Here is a 16037-nt window from a genome sequence, read left to right as displayed (position 1 = left end):
GCATGCATTTTACCTGCTTAAGAGGAGACTGAAGGGAGGAACCCCACAAAACAAACAACAACTGAAAGAGGCTGCAGTGAAAGCCTGGGAAAGCATCAAAAAGGAAGAATGCAAAAGTTTGGTGACGTCAATGGGTCACAGACTTGCTGCAGTTATTGAAAGCAAAGGATTTGCAACTAAATATTAAGTCTTATTCACTTAAATATGTTTTAAGTATATCTGTTCCAATACTTTTGATCACATGACAAATGGGTGGATTCAAACAAAATGTGATATTTTCTTAGTTGTGCATCAGATCCTGATGTAAATACCTGGAAATAAAAGCTGAAACGTTGATCTCTGGTCTCACGTTCATTATTTGATGTCAAGCCCAAATGTTTTCAGTCTACAGCAAAAATAAAGGAATTCGCCTCACTGTTCCAATACTTTTGGAGGGCACTGTATATAAGTTTACAGTTTATTTATCCAACACAATACAGCAGTCAAACTATAAACACGAAGCAAAAAGAACAACGTATAGGCCCTGCACGTATAATAGAGGGTTTTCACCGACGCGTCATCAGACCGGAAGTCGCCATCTTGGAGGCACTCCGCATCACAACAAAGCACTGGCACTGAAGTATATCCCGAACGTCGTCAAGGAAAATTGTGAATTATTGCCGTGTTTCAGGTTGTACAAATAGGACAGATCGTGAAAAACGTTTGGTATGTTATCAACTTCCAAAAGTTATTAAAAACCAGGGAAAGGAATGTCAGAGATTGTCAGAGGAAAGGAGGCGCTTGTGGTTGGCAAAGCTCAACCAAGATCTACGAGGGAAAAATCTGGACAACATACGGATTTGTTCGGCACATTTCTTGTCAGGTATTGTGAAATGTTTATTTCAGCGGCTCAAAACGAATTTTCTATTGTAATGATAATATTTTTAATAGTCAATAGTAAAAACAGTTACAGCTTTTATTGTTTTTACTGTGCGCTTATTTTACTGTAAAGCTGACTTTGACATAATATAATTCATATCAAACTACTGCATGTGTATGGGTTCAGCGAGAAAACCATGTAGTTAACAATATCGGGATATCCAACTGAAGGCAGAATCACCGGGTCGTCACGGATCCAAGTAGCGTTAGAGGGAGCTAACTGGTAGGGATCTGCACCGCCAAAAAATCCTAATTTCTCAAAATATCGACCCTTTTCTTGTGGTCCAAGTCCTTCCCTATATGCCTTTGGATCTTTGATGCGTTTTGATGACCATTTCGGTCGTTTAGACATGGCTACAGTTGTACCAAAGAGTGTAGAATATACGTTCTTTGGTTGTACTCCGTTCAGTTGTTTACACCGAGTGCCTCCAATATGGCCGCGCATCCGGGTTACCACCCAGAACGTGACGTCGGTGAAAACCCTCTATACTACAGTACTAATGGTATTGATCTTCGTAACGTTTACATGCATCTGCTTCTTGATCGGGCTTGTACCACATTCTGACAGTTTTCTGCTATGCCTTAGCTCCAGCTCACAAGCTCGCGAAACGTTTACATGTATCTGCTTCTTGATCGGGCTTGTACCACATTCTGACAGTTTTCTGCTATGCCTTAGCTCCAGCTCACAAGCTCACGAGTGGTTGGCGCAAAGTATGACGTATACAGCTAGTTGCAAGCATGCACGAGTTTCGAAACTAGGAATAAGCTTCTGCGCAAGACCGGACGAGTCGGTCTGGAAAGATGGCGTGGTCCATTTAGCGCTCTCGCTTGCCTCACTGCGCCACTGAGCACTTTTCATAGAAATGAATGGGGACGCAATCTTAGAAGACAGAAGTAGCTGTCTCTAGTTATATTAACTCTATGGATTGGAACCGTACTTGGGCAATAAAAGATGACGTCAAACGAGTTCGCAAGAACACAAGAACGGAAAAAAACGTGGATTGATAAACAGCCATTCTCTGCCCTCAGCACATTAGCAGCCATAGCTGCACCATCACCGTGGCAACCACACAAACAAGCGCCAGTCTCTTACACAGGTGATTGGTATTAGCTGATTAGTGGAGACACAAGACAAGCTATTCAGTCAACTCGTCTCATTAAAAGACTAAGAGCACCACAACACAACTACTACCACTACCGATACTTCTATATCTTATGCCGCTACTACAACTACAAATTCAGCAAATGCTGCTAATATCTCTTTTACTAACTACTATGCTAATGGTAGACTACTGGGGCCAGTTGCATAAAAATAGACCTAGTCTTAGACTTAAATGCCACTTTAAGTCCGACTTGACATAGACACTTCAATTTACCTGTTGCATAAAGCTTTAAGATCAGTGACTAACGTAAGACTGATTTAGATAGCCTGTTGCTCGCTGCGTTATGGGTAAAATAAGACACTTTGCGAAAAAAGAAATGATGGCGGACAAAACAGCGACACTTAACGGCGAAAGATTGATACATTTTAACCTTATGAAAACCTATATCTGTTGGAGGAATACAGTATTGAAAAAGTTGTCTTATTAACAAATAGTGTATGCGTTTTTAAGTTTCTTAATTTAACCCCAACGCTACTTCCATTTATCAACAACAACGCAGATGGCTGGTGCTAGCGTCAATAAAGTGAGTTATGTTGTCATCTACTCACTCGTTTAATAAAACATTTTATTCTGCGGAAAAGCAGAACCCCGTAAACATTTTATGCAGTTACAAATAACACTTAATTCCTTTCGTAATACATTATGCTAAGATAATGACGTAGCCTACTAAAACAGATCGTTGGCATAGCAACTCAGCCCTTACGGCAAGGTTTAGCCAGGGGGAGAGGTGGCTAACTTTTCTACCTCAAATTAAGTCAGTCTTACTATTTATGCAACAGACAGGCTTAATTAGACTAGTCTTACCTGACAATTTAAGACAGTCCAAGGCTAAGACTAGTCTTAAACTAAGTTTATGCAACTGGCCCCTGTTTTGTTCTACTACGCCACCGAGTGCGTTCACTTGACTATGACAAACCCGATAGCCATTGTTGGTTTATGCCAATAATATTATTGCTCCGTTTACATGTGTAATTACTAATTAGTTATGAGATTACTTAAACACGTCTACATGATTCTTTTTATTAATCGTTGTATGCTCCACGGACAAATCTTGCACCATCATCCTTCTGCAAAAAAAGTGTTGCCGTCTTCCTGTACGTTGTATCCCAGATAGCACACATACGTCGGGCCGATGTATACAATATATGTTGGCCCGACATCGTATGGACATCGTTTGCACATTGGCAAGACGTCGCCGAGACGTCGGCATTTGATCGAATTCGACCTCCAGACGATGGCTGTTTATCACTCCGAAGAACGCTGAGAACGCAAGTACATTCTTTTGAAGAAAGTTCTTGCCATCGTCCTTGCGAGAATGGCCCTGCAAGGACGCAAGGACGGAGAATGAATTGAGATGGAGGGTTTTCCTGGACTAAACTAGTCAACAAAGCTAAAAAATTGTCCCTCTACCTGTAATTTTACGTTTTCTGTAGCCCTTGCTAACTTACAGTAGCCTACCTAATGTTAACTAGTGTCTGCACTGCACTGAGATGCTAGGTTATCGACAAGTAGGAGCAAATTTACAAATTAGCCGTTTCATCAATAAAATAAGAACATTTTTAGCGACTGAACTGCCTATTTCTCGTCACATTTTAATTCAGATGCTGATTTACACGTCCCGTTTAGCTGAAATATGAAAATTAAAAAATTACAGTTGTGAGGTTTGTCCGCCTCGCTTGACATCTTGCAATGACTTCTGGGAAATCAGAAGCGTTCTCGCTGGTCAAGTCACCATCCGATGCATCCTCGATAAAAGGGGCGGATCAGGAACATTTCCGGGTATTTTTGGCGTTCTTGGTGACTTGTGTTCTTTGGATTGGAACCGTACTTGGGCAATAAAAGATGACGTCAAACGAGTTCGCAAGAACACAAGAACGGAAAAAAACGTGGATTGATAAACAGCCGATGTCTGGCCGATGGATCAAAACTGCACCAACCGAACGTCCTACAGATTTTTCCTCTTAGCCTACTACATTTATTTATTTAGTTCGGATCTCTCAGACAGCAAATATTTCATCCATAACCAATCAGAAATTTCACTATAGCCTATAGGATGAACATCAACTTTGATAGGAATATAACGAGACAATGGAAAACGCTTTACCAGCGAAAATGTGTGTGGGTAGCCTATTATAATGAAGAGACAGAATTCAAGTTAATAATTTAATATCAGGCCGGATTTTGATATGCCATCAAGCTCTTAAAAGAACTCCAGCATAAAGAACAACGGAACAACATACAAACAAAATTAACAAGAGTGATGGGCTGCACCTCAATTCTCCCTATATATACAATGCCTCTTAGTTTTTTTCATATAGCCTAGCCTATCATAACAATATAAATATTATAATAACATAGCCTAACAAGAATAACTATATAAATAATAACAATAAGCCTATACCATGCTAGCTAAAAATAAGAAGCAAACGTAGCAAACGTAATTCTGCTGTGTCTGCTGCTGCTGTGTAGGCTATCCCTCCGTGGTGCCCTGGCAGTCTGGCTCACCTACAGACAGCATATCGTGCAATATAAGAAAATATGGTTTTAATCTTAATGTGTTACCAGGTCATACAAGTTTCAATCAGCTCCTAAAGTGCGCTGCATTTGGCACCGGTCTAAATTTTAGGTATTGCTTCATCAATCGTTTTACAGCTTACAGTTCTGCGTTTTCCATCCACCTCTAACGCCCTCCAACTCTGTCTTGACTCAACCTGAGCCAATTTTGTATGGCTTTCTCCACTTCCGCTTCGGTCATGTTTGGCAGGACTCCATTTCTAAGAACTGACACAGGATTTATCCAATGACCTTATAGTTTCGAAGCACTGAAAAAAACTGTTAAAAGTAGCCCCATTGAAGTTCATGGAAGCTGAGTTTCAACAGGGAAATGCACTGTGGCATTACGGGAATGTATGAGAAGGAAATCAGTCAGTCGACCTGCTAATATAGCTGATTCTGAACGAGCTCGTCTTCGATATGAACGTGTTCTAACGCATTTAAAAAGATAACACAATCGTAAATATTTGACCATGAATTTTTTTCAATGTTAGGGGGAGCTGAGCTTCCCTTGCAGTCTTAAAGAAATGGCCACTGATAAAGCCTATGTAAGGGATTATCCGTGTATACCATGGTCACTTATGGCCAACTTTTATTTCACCCAGACCATAATAAAATAATACAAATGTGGTGCTCAACAGCTAGTAAAGGTTTGAACTTACACGTTAAAATTTCCTTGACTGGTCTTGACTTGATGCCAGTCTTCTGTCCTCTCCCACACCAATTTAATTGGGTGGCTAGTTCAGGTGTGAAGACCCTACCGCACACCCGCCACACTGTTCTTTTAACAGAGTTTCCCCCAGTTATGGACAGTTTTGCAATCTGTAATGAAAATAGAGCATTCAAGCGTTAAGAGTGTTACAGACCATACAAATCCTATTGTCTTCCCTGGGGCCTTCCAGCCATTTCATATATTTCATGTATTCCAACACTGGAATAACTGGTGGGCCCTGAGGACTGAGTTGAGAAAAAGGCTGAGCTACAACACATGAAGGTTGTTAAGAATGATACTGCAACACAATAAATCTGTTATAGACCCCTTTGTATATTCCCTCAAATCATTAGAGAACATACCACACGTTTCTTAAAGTCTCTGTCCTGGCCAAGTCTTTCCTCAAAGTTGTTAAGCTCCTCTAATGTGGAGATAGGCAGTGTTGGGTCGTGTATGTTGCTCTGGGGTTGTTGGTCTGGAGCTCTGTTGGCACTGAGGGACTGCACAACGGCTGTTAAATGGTCCACCTTGAGGTGAAGTTCCCCCAGCTGTTCCAGGAGGAGCCGTTCAACTGCTGTTAGAAAAAACAGTGCAAATTACATTTGTAAACTAATCCTAACACAGCAGTTTTCTGATTTCAATAGAAAGATATGGCTAAATGTACCAGTGCAGTTAGGTGGGATGAGTAGATTTGTGTTTGGAAGGCGAGATCTTGGACCTATAGGGAAAGTAGTGATACAGGTACAGCTGTTTACCATTGTAAGTACATGAAAGTGGCTGTTTTGTTTGTTTCACTCATTAAGCTTACGTTCACAAGAGTCCAGTTCATCAGCATGCCACGCATTTGGATTTGGATGCCGGGCCTCCATCTCTAAAGATCAAATTGATGGTCACATGTATTTTGATATGCTATAGGTGCTCAAAGAAGTCTACAGATTTCTACAGTTTCAAACGATCAACTTCAACTGGTTAGGGAAATGCTCACATCTAAACCATCTGTAAGGGACACTTACGTTCTGATAAAGTTGGCCCTTGATGGCAGTATGTTGCTGGTCTGGCCAATTCCTGCATCCAACTTAATGTTGTGACTTGAAATCAAAAATAATTTATTGATGTTTTTAATCACAAGTTTTTAGGGATAGACTCGTAAATAGTCTATTGATACTCAAACTATTAACTTTGCACATGGGTTAGGGTTATGTAGTTGTCGCAATTACATTGTGGTAATGTATAAACTGTTTCGAACGTATGTCATAATTTCGAATTGCATAAATCACATTCAGTATTATTTACTAACTATTTGGTACCAAGAGTACAGTGCTTTTATTTTGAAGTGATTGCGCAAGGACTTGTGAGAAGCTTGTGCGTGGGAGAATCAACAAGCGAAAAGGATGTTAGCTACATATAAAAACTTGTATTCCCTTGTTCTATACAGCCAACGAGGTATGTTGGTTTGTGTCTGCATTTTACTTTGGTGTACGTTATTTACATGTCAATGTATGTTCATATTAAGCTAATGTGTCTTTATTTTCTCGTACTATATGTTTAGTTTTCACGGTGGATTTGGAGAATAACAAGTAACACTGTAGCAAGAAAACCACTGGTGTCTGCGAGTGCTTGAGGGAATAACAGGTTAAGTTCACTGTATGGTAAGTAAGGGGTTTGTCAGTAGGTAATGGAAAAGCCTAGTGAGTTGAAGTTCTATCAACTATCTGTAAAGGATACTTACATTCTGAAATATTTGCCCCTTGATGGCAGCATGTCATTGGTCTGGCCTCCAATTCCTCCATCCAACTCGATGTTGTGACTTCAAATAAAAAATCATAAATTCTTATGGGTCACACATTTATTTTACCAATGGCATAATTATGAATGCTTGTGTCAGTGAATTGTTCATGTCCATATCTTCGCTATGTCCTATCTCTTACATTCAGAAGAGTCCACATTGCCAGGTTGCCAGGCTGGAGCTGAACCTTGGCATCTGTAGGAGGCTGTTGGTCGAGCCTGTGAATTCTGTCATAAGTATTGAAGAAAATATTCCTAGATCAATCTAGCATGTCTCTATCAGTGTCATTTAAGGTTATTATAGATCATTGTTGTGTCTTATTGATACAACATAGATGCAATAGCAAGGAAGTCTGGTGAAAACTTGAAGATAAAATGAATGTATGTCAAGCTTACCTACTCTGATGGCATTCTCTTGGCGGCTCTTTGATCTTATGACCAGTGGTAAGGGAGGAGGGGCTTTTAGAGCTTTTGGAGGGGCTCTCTGAACTCTTTGTTTTTTTGGGGGGGGGGGCGGAGGTTGCTTTTGAGGTAGAGGAAGGTCGTCTTCCTCTGAGGACAAGTGTGACGAGGATGATGAGGGTGATGGTGTCCTAAGCCGTTTTGGTCTAAATATGTAAATAAACCATTATTAGAATTGTTCATGCATAAGAATTTGCAATAGAAAGAAGGCTAATGGTAACATTTTCAAAGAATCACACAGTTCTTGAATTTGGTGTGATGTAGACAAAACTCAGTTTAAAATGATGATTTCATAGTCAACAAACATGTGCTCACTTTATCCGTTTTCAGATTGTTTGGGTTTCTTGCTCTTTGTCCGTGTTGAGGTCTGATGTTGCACATGACCTTTCCCACCGCTCTTGAATTTTGTCAATTGAATCTGCAAGCCCCATTTAGCATGTCAACTATTATTTAACAGTTACGTAAACTTGTGGGTATGTAATGATAGTAACAAGTGACAATATCAGAACAAAATCAGAAGTTATTCATTTAACTTATTAGACTTGATTGATGCATTAAGGGCTCTACTTTGAAAATTACCTGATTCGAAGAGAATGCGTGCAGCGTACTGCTTCCATCCCTTCAAGGGTTGTGGGACAAACCTCTTTTGAACACTCCGGAGAATTTGAACCTTGTCCTTATAAGGGGGCCACCAAGCAAGCCCATCCGAAAACCACTCCTTTGCCAGTGGCCCAGTTCTGTTTTCCTCTTCAAAGAGTACTATTAGGTACATATTGAGCCTAATACAAAATGATTCACACAACAAAAAGTGTATTTCAATCAGTAATCAGTTGGGCATAAATATACCACCTGGTACAGGTGGCGTGATGAATATACATTCATATATATTCAGTAAAGTAAAACAGTAAAATATCAAACAATCTATTAATATGAAGACAACATAGTGTAGGTTGATAAATACATTTTCAGGTAATCACTTACTGTTCAGACTGGCTAGGAATTCAGGGCAGATCAGGGGAAGATGCTCTGGTGAGTGGAGAGGCTGCAAGAAGGGATGAATGAATGATGGATCAGTCTCTGCTGAATTTACGTAGTAAAGGAATTTTGATTGGTGGGATTCGGACAATTTGGAGCTCAAAGTTATCCGTACAACCTATGTATATGTTCAATTACTGTAACCTTTTTAGCTGTATACAAGTACTTACTCAATTAAATTATATGATGCTAGGAGGTCGACCACATTGAAGCTTATTCCAAAAGCTGATGGCAGTGCAAGAGGCTGAGAGATGGTGGATTGGGCAGGGGGAGGGGTGGTTAACGTCTAGGGGTGTATGGTCAGTCAATGTGTAAGGTGCACAGCAACAAATTGTCTTCCATGGGGTATTAGGAAAGCCTTCCCTTCTACCAGTCCAATTTTGCAGTGGTGTGTCATGTCCAAGAGGCTACCTACTAAATGTATGCCAAATGTAGAGGATGGCATGGGGTATTCGAAGTACACCTCCTCCTCCTTAACAATGATATTTCTGATCTTTGCTACCTTTCCTTGAATGTAGACATGGCTGTTGGCTTGGTCCAGTTTAAGGGTGAAGAGCTCTGTGTCATATTGGGTGTACTGTTTTGCGCAATGAAACAATGGTGGCAGAGGCCCTGATGTGTGCTCTCTCCTTGCACCTAAACTTTCCACTCTCTGCACTTTTACAGATGCTTTCTCTGAAAGCTTCTTCACTACTTGACTGCAGGGAGATCCTGGTTTCCTCACAAGCTTCTTTAGCTTTTGCATGAAATTTTCAAACTTGAAGGCACTGAAGGAGTCCAGGTTCCCATGCACCTTGACGTCTTGTGCAAGATGCACAAGGTTGTGGACATTGTAGGAGAGGTACATCTCACCATACAACTCCCCAAAGTGCTGAACAAACAACACAAGAGCCTCATTCCCATATTCAGTGTACTCCTCAAGCAGTGCCTTGTTTGACAGTATGAACACTCCAACAAAAAGAAGTATAAAGTGCTGGTACACTGCGGTATGCAGGAGGTCTTTAAGGAGCACAGGACCGGTATAAAGCAGGAATTGGCGGAATTCAGACGCTTTCCATCGGTCTACCTCCTTCAGGGATCTTGGCCTTCTCGCAAACTCCACTGGCACACTTGTCCTGATCTTCAAGAGCTTCTCAGAGAGCATCTTCACCTGAAATCCTGAGAGCCTGCAGGCCAGTGGACCTTTGAGCCACAGGTACAGGAGTCGCCTCATGACACCCAGGAAAACAAGATGCATGTAGTCTAATGGGAACCCACTGACCATGCCCAAAGATGTGGCGACGAGAGGTGAAGGCCCGAGATGATGCCCTTCATCAGACATTTCTCTGAAGTTCTTGTCAGTGCGGAGGGGGGCATCAGTTTGAGGGAATATCACCCGGTTGCTCACATATTCCCCTTCCTGCATGCATTTCTCACACCCCGAGTAGCCTGAGTGTCCTTTGACATTCTTTACAAATGCTCGGGCTGGAGCATCACAGACCATGGAGGACAGTTGGAGCCTCATGGTGATTCCTTGGAATGTGAATCCCCCTTCCAACTCCAAAATATCAGCCACAAAATCTTCCAGGTATTCATTGAGTGATGGTTTGCTGGTACCACAAAACAGCCCGATCACAAATGGCTGATGCTGGGGAAGGTTCTTGATGACTCCAAGAATGGGCCAGAATTGGGTGGAAGAACTTTTAAAAACTGGCAACCCGTCCACATTCACTTGGAGTTCTAAGCAGACACCACACACCAACTTGCATTTATTTGCCTCCAAAGTGGTCTTCATCGACTTCAGGACTCCAAAGTAATGGTATGTCCCACCAGCCTTTTCCTTGTCGAGGAATTAACCTGGAGGAGGAGGCACATTCGTGATGGACAAGCGTGAATGGTAAGTTGTTTATCATACAGAAGGCCATGCTTAGTTTAGATTAATCGTTTTGTTGTCCAATTAATATTGTTGTTTACGTTATGTCGAGTATTTTTTGGTTAACCGTCAGTCTCGTAAGGAGTAAGTTAACATTGACTCCACGCTCGTTAGCTAGCTAGGTTACAGCTAATCGCTCGCGCAATGCATTTGATGTTAGCCGTTACAGCACTGAGGTTTTTTAACGGTCACATTAGCATAGAAAACCTTACCACAGTACAGTACAATTTTTTTTTTTCTTTTCGGAAATTAGACAAAAAGATACTCTTACAAGTTCATACCCACATTAACCTTAACAAAACATTATGTAGCTAGAACTAACTGCATCCAGTGTACTGTAGCCTCACCTGGCAACGGCGATTGGTAGCCTACTGTAGCTGTAGCTTGTCAAAGTTGGTGGTGGCCAAATATAACCTGTACTAATGGCTAATTTAACTAAACAATGATCAAAAATCTACTAATAACTACACTAAAACACTAACACTAAAACTAATTAATAAAACGATTGATTAAAGTTAATATTTACACAACTCTACAACTACACTATTCGGTTACCTAAGCTATTCTAAAATACAAACACCTAGCGCAAACAAGCAGTATCTACACAACTATCGAAAACGTTTCCTCTGTTAAACAACTAGCTATACTAATAAAACGAATAACCTAGCACTATCAAACTCTAACCTATGTCGATCCAAATCCACCAACAACTGCGAAGAATAACGTTTGTTAGCACAATTTGAATGTGTTGCTGAACCATCCACGAGACGGCCTGGCTCGTGAGTTAAGTCTCTGTACCCATATGAATGTACACTTTTGTGCCATACATGTTGTATAATCAAGTTGTGTGTTAGTATGACGGGGATATGTTACAAACTTGTACAAGTATTTGTTTTTCACTCATTGACTCTTTTCACTCATTGACTCCCAACTCAAGCCTGGCATGGTCCATCAAAGACATAGGTATCAGCCCAAGAGCATGTCTACTTCTACCTGGAAGACAATTAAATCAAAACGTACATAATTTCAGCCTGCTTAATGCAACAAAGGTAAATGAAAAAAAGAATCTATTAATGAAACAGGTCTGTTTAAGAAATGAACTTTATTTTTCACAGGTTTTGTGACAATTATAATCAATATAAATTCATAAGTAACAACATGGAGGGGGGGGGAGAAGCAATTGTTTAATTTTCCATTTAAAACTTTAAAACTGTCCACAAAGACCTATTCTTGTTGAACAGAGGCCCTTTACTTAGTTACTCAAGAGGACACACACACAGTCATCAGTTGGTTAACTGAGCTCACTATTGTCATGGGTAAGACTCAAATATGTGATACTCTTTTGATCCTTAATGGCACGCTTGACATGACTGCCTAGTCTGGCTATTGCGACATGACTGCATAGTCTGGCTATAGTGTCTCTCTCACCTCTTCTGCATTTACATTTATTCATTTAGCAGACGGATGATGGAGGTGGGGAGCTGGTTCCACCATTGGGGGGCCAGACAGGAGAAGAGCTTGTGTTGGGACCGGGCGGTCTTGAGCGGTGGGACCACCAGGCGGTTGTCTGAAGAAGACCGTAGGTGACGGGTGGGGGTGTAAGAATGCAGGAGATTTTATGTAGTCGGGTGCAGTCCCGTTCACTGCTCGGAAGGTCAGTACCTGGGTCTTGAATCTGATATGGGCGTTGATGGGTAGCCAGTGGAGAGAGATGAGGAGCGGGGTGACATGGGAGCGTCTGGGTAGATTGTAGACCAGGCAGGCCGCTGCGTTCTGAATCCTCTGAAGAGGGCGGGTTGCACATGCTGGGAGACCAGCGAGCAGCGAGTTGCAGTAAAATAAAGATAAAGTAGTGATCAGAAATGTGCAGGGGGGTTACAGAGGTTAAGTCAGTGATACAGTTACGTGTCAAGATGAGGTCTAGCTGTTTGCCTGCCTTGTGGGTCGCCAGTGTGCTCAGCAGCGTCAGGTCGAAGGAAGTCAGGAGAGACAAGAAGTCGACGGCCTGCGTTCCTTGGAGGTGGATGTTGAAGTCCCCAAGGATCATCAGCGGGGTTCCATCATCCGCGAGGACGCTGAGGAGCATGTCCAGCTCCTCCACAAAGTCAGCTAGTGGTCCTGGTGGTCGATAAAGAACAATTAAGCATGCATTGATAGGATCAGTTATCATCACATAATGGTGTTCAAATTATTTGGCAGTAACAGAGAGTGGTGTGGCTGTGTATTTAATATGTGGGAAAAGAAGCAAGCCTGTCCCACCACCCCGCCCGGTTGAGCGGGGTGAGTGAGTGAAGGAGTGGTTGACGGAGAGAACAGCTGGAGTTGCAATGTTCTCTGGGCGGATCCATGTCTCTGTCAGCGCAAGGGCATGAAGAGAATCCTGGGATGCAAACGCCGGGATGAAGTCTGCCTTGTTCACAGCAGACTGGCAGTTCCAGAGCCCTATGGAAAGAGAGAGGACAGGTGGAGAAGATCTGGATAGGTAGTGAAGGTTAGAAGTTGACCGTATATACTTTGTGACATATCTACGTCTACGGGTAGTGTAATGAACAGGAATTCTAAAGACACACATGCTAGCTATGAATATGTTCAAGGTAGAATAGAATATAAATAGGGTGATGCTTATCAGAAGAGGTGATCCGGCCCCGTCTGCCTTCCTCGGTGGACTCCCGCAGGTAGACTCTCTTGTCTTTGTTTGACCGAGTCTTTGTGCGCCGAGGCTAGCAGACGAGGCTGCCTCTGCAATGCTAGCCCCCTTAAATATGCTAATGCACAGATACAACGCCCCCAATTACTGTCAAACAAAAGGCGGCTTGAATACCCTGAGTACCCTGAAACTGACACACTGGCTAGCTACTCTTTGACCAGTATATACTAGTTATCTAACTGCTGTCCCTTAAGCTCTACCTATGAGACCAAGTTTTAGCTAAACGCAATACAAACAACTGCCTTGATTACTTGCAGTCAATGCGGCGGTCCCGGTGTTCACTCAGCAAGACACTATTCGCTCTCTTCTGGGCTGAAATGTCAATTTTAGGCCTAAAAGGGGTGGGATCACAAGAGAAACATTTATTTCAGATAGAAGGTCTTTGATGACAAAGCTTTTGTCAAACTGACCTGTATACAGGTCACTGAAAAATGTCACTTTGCCTGATGCCAATTAGGCCCTTAAAGGTGGTAGGCGATTAACTTTGTGGTGAGAATATGTCAGTATTTCAATGTTAATAACTTTTGAGTTGTATCACATGTATTTCCATACAGTGAGCCCAATAAAACTATTGTAAGTGGGAAAGTACTGTGGAAACAAGGAAGCATAAGCTAGTTTATAGTTTCTCTAGAAATCAAAATTGGAAGTGATCCTAACATGAAAATGTGTATGTTTTTCCAGGTTATACAGACCCTGCTTACAGTTGACTGTGACACATTGAAGCACACTGTAAGGTCTTGTACAGGAAAACGTTGCCTCAAACGATTAAGAAAAGGGAAAAGTTGGTCAATGGTTGCCAGTTTAATAATGCTAAACCCCTGACTTATGTCATCATCCTCTTTTTACAGTGCCTGACTCCACTCTAACATGTTTTCTGCAGTGGGCTGTAAACACTGCTTTGGAAAGCCTGTGTAAAACATGATGTTCTTATTGATACCCTGGAATCTTGAAAGGAAGAACTGGTTCTCTTGAAGCTTTGTTGTTCATTCTTGAACATTGATGGTCTTGTGGACTTCCTCAAGTCGATCCACCAGTGGCTAGGGCAGTTTAGCATCTGCACCGCCAATAAATCGTAATTTCTCGAAATATTGTGCCTTTTCTTGTGGTCCGAGTCCTTCCCTCAATGCCTTTGCATCTTGGACGCGATTTGATGAGCTTTTCGGTTGTTTAGACATGGCTATATTCACTTAAAGTATCCAAAGCGCACAATACTCCATGCACTCCGTTCAGTTTGTTTACACCGAGTGCCTCCACAATGGCCGCGCATCCGGGTTATCGCCCATAACTTGACGTCGGTGAAAACCCTCTATACAGATTTCATGTCCTCCGACATCATCAATGCGACGTCTGATCGTGTTTTCAGAGAGTTTTTCCTTTTCTTTTGCAGCATCTGGCCCTAGCATTACCTCATCCATTTTTTGGAGGCTGGTAATATGAGCGACTCTGCTAAAGTGTGTGGCTTTTTGGATTTCGCAAACAACTCTCAACTAAAAAAACAAGTCTTTTGTGCCTTCACATACACGCACGGTATAGCATACGTTCACTCTGTGTGGTATTCTGTGTTTTAAGTCTTTTAAAATATTCGATGTTATGGTGTGCCGGGTGGTTGTTCTCCAGGTGCCTTGCCAATTTGCTAGGCACCATGGCTGCATTAGCCAACGTCTCCCTGCAGACCAGGCATACATGTATAGGCCTATAAGAGGCATAATGACTTTCCAGTAGTATACTGGAGAGTCATTATGCCTCTTTTTTCTCTTTGCTGATTTCGATTCAGATGTCTGTTTCTGTGGAGGTGCATTCTCTTTAAAAATGTATCCATTGCCCCTACCTGCACTCCTCCATCTGCTGTCACAACCCAGTCTCATCCCAACTCGTCAAATATTGACGCTTGGGCAGAGCCCTTTGGCGTCACTATACCGACGCCGGGGAACGCCTTTTTCGTCGTTTTTTGACGCCTAGGGACGCCCATTGACTTCCACGTTAATATGTTCGGCTTTTCCCGTAGAAAATTGTGAACTATGGCGTCGTATTTTGACGCATTAGGTCTCCCATAGATTTTGATGAGCGGCTTTCGGATTTTTACGAAACGTCACCATAATAAGTCAGGTGATTTCGTAAAAATCCGGCCGATGTGCTTTCAACATGATTTTTTTTGTTATATCCAAGACATAAATGTTATAAATGACATAAACCTTATTTAAGGACATAAAAGTTATTTATAAAATGGACTGATACCAAATAAACCGATCTAAAAAGGTAGGCCTATATGCAAAAAAAAAAAAGAAAAATAAAATCCATCGGGGGAGGAATATCATTTTATTTTAATCATAATTTTAAGCGCATGGAAGCAATCATGTCAAATGCACTGGGAGCAAAACCTATAAATTATCCAACATTATTGTAATTTTATTATTACACACAAGTCGCCTAAAGGTTTGACGCTCAATATCTGCCTGGAACTACTTCTTGTCACCCAAACCTCCGCTCTCTCGTACTGAAAAGGTAAGCTATTATCGATGAGGTAAACATATATTTAAGATACTATCCTACTATACAGTTTTTTTTTATTGTTTTTAGGTTGGTTTAATGTTATTATGTTTGACGTACATTGCCCGGTGCTTTGCATCACTAATATAAATTAATTGACTTTGTAAACTGCAAAAATAGGCTAATACACTGTGCTAGCTAGTTAGCTAGTCTAACGTTATGTCATGCAAGGTCATGAACCGGTGCACTTTCGTTGGACTCAGACCAATGTTTATCTTTGCTGGCGTGGTCCTTTTTACATCT

The 16037-nt window shown here is 41.6% G+C and overlaps 1 long non-coding RNA gene across 1 annotated transcript; it reads left to right on the top strand.

Annotated features, from left to right (window-relative positions):
* Positions 1 to 6697: 6697 nt before the first annotated feature.
* On the top strand, positions 6698 to 7410 carry LOC124465517. Its single transcript, XR_006955837.1, has 3 exons — positions 6698 to 6789; positions 6896 to 6995; positions 7281 to 7410. It is a non-coding gene; the product is annotated as an uncharacterized LOC124465517 (long non-coding RNA).
* The last annotated feature ends 8627 nt before the right edge of the window (positions 7411 to 16037 follow it).

This window comes from Hypomesus transpacificus, unplaced genomic scaffold, assembly GCF_021917145.1.
Source record: "Hypomesus transpacificus isolate Combined female unplaced genomic scaffold, fHypTra1 scaffold_52, whole genome shotgun sequence".
Lineage (NCBI taxonomy): Eukaryota > Metazoa > Chordata > Actinopteri > Osmeriformes > Osmeridae > Hypomesus > Hypomesus transpacificus.
The sequence above is the reverse complement of the archived record's forward strand: the minus strand, read 5'-3'. Positions and strand labels throughout refer to the sequence as shown.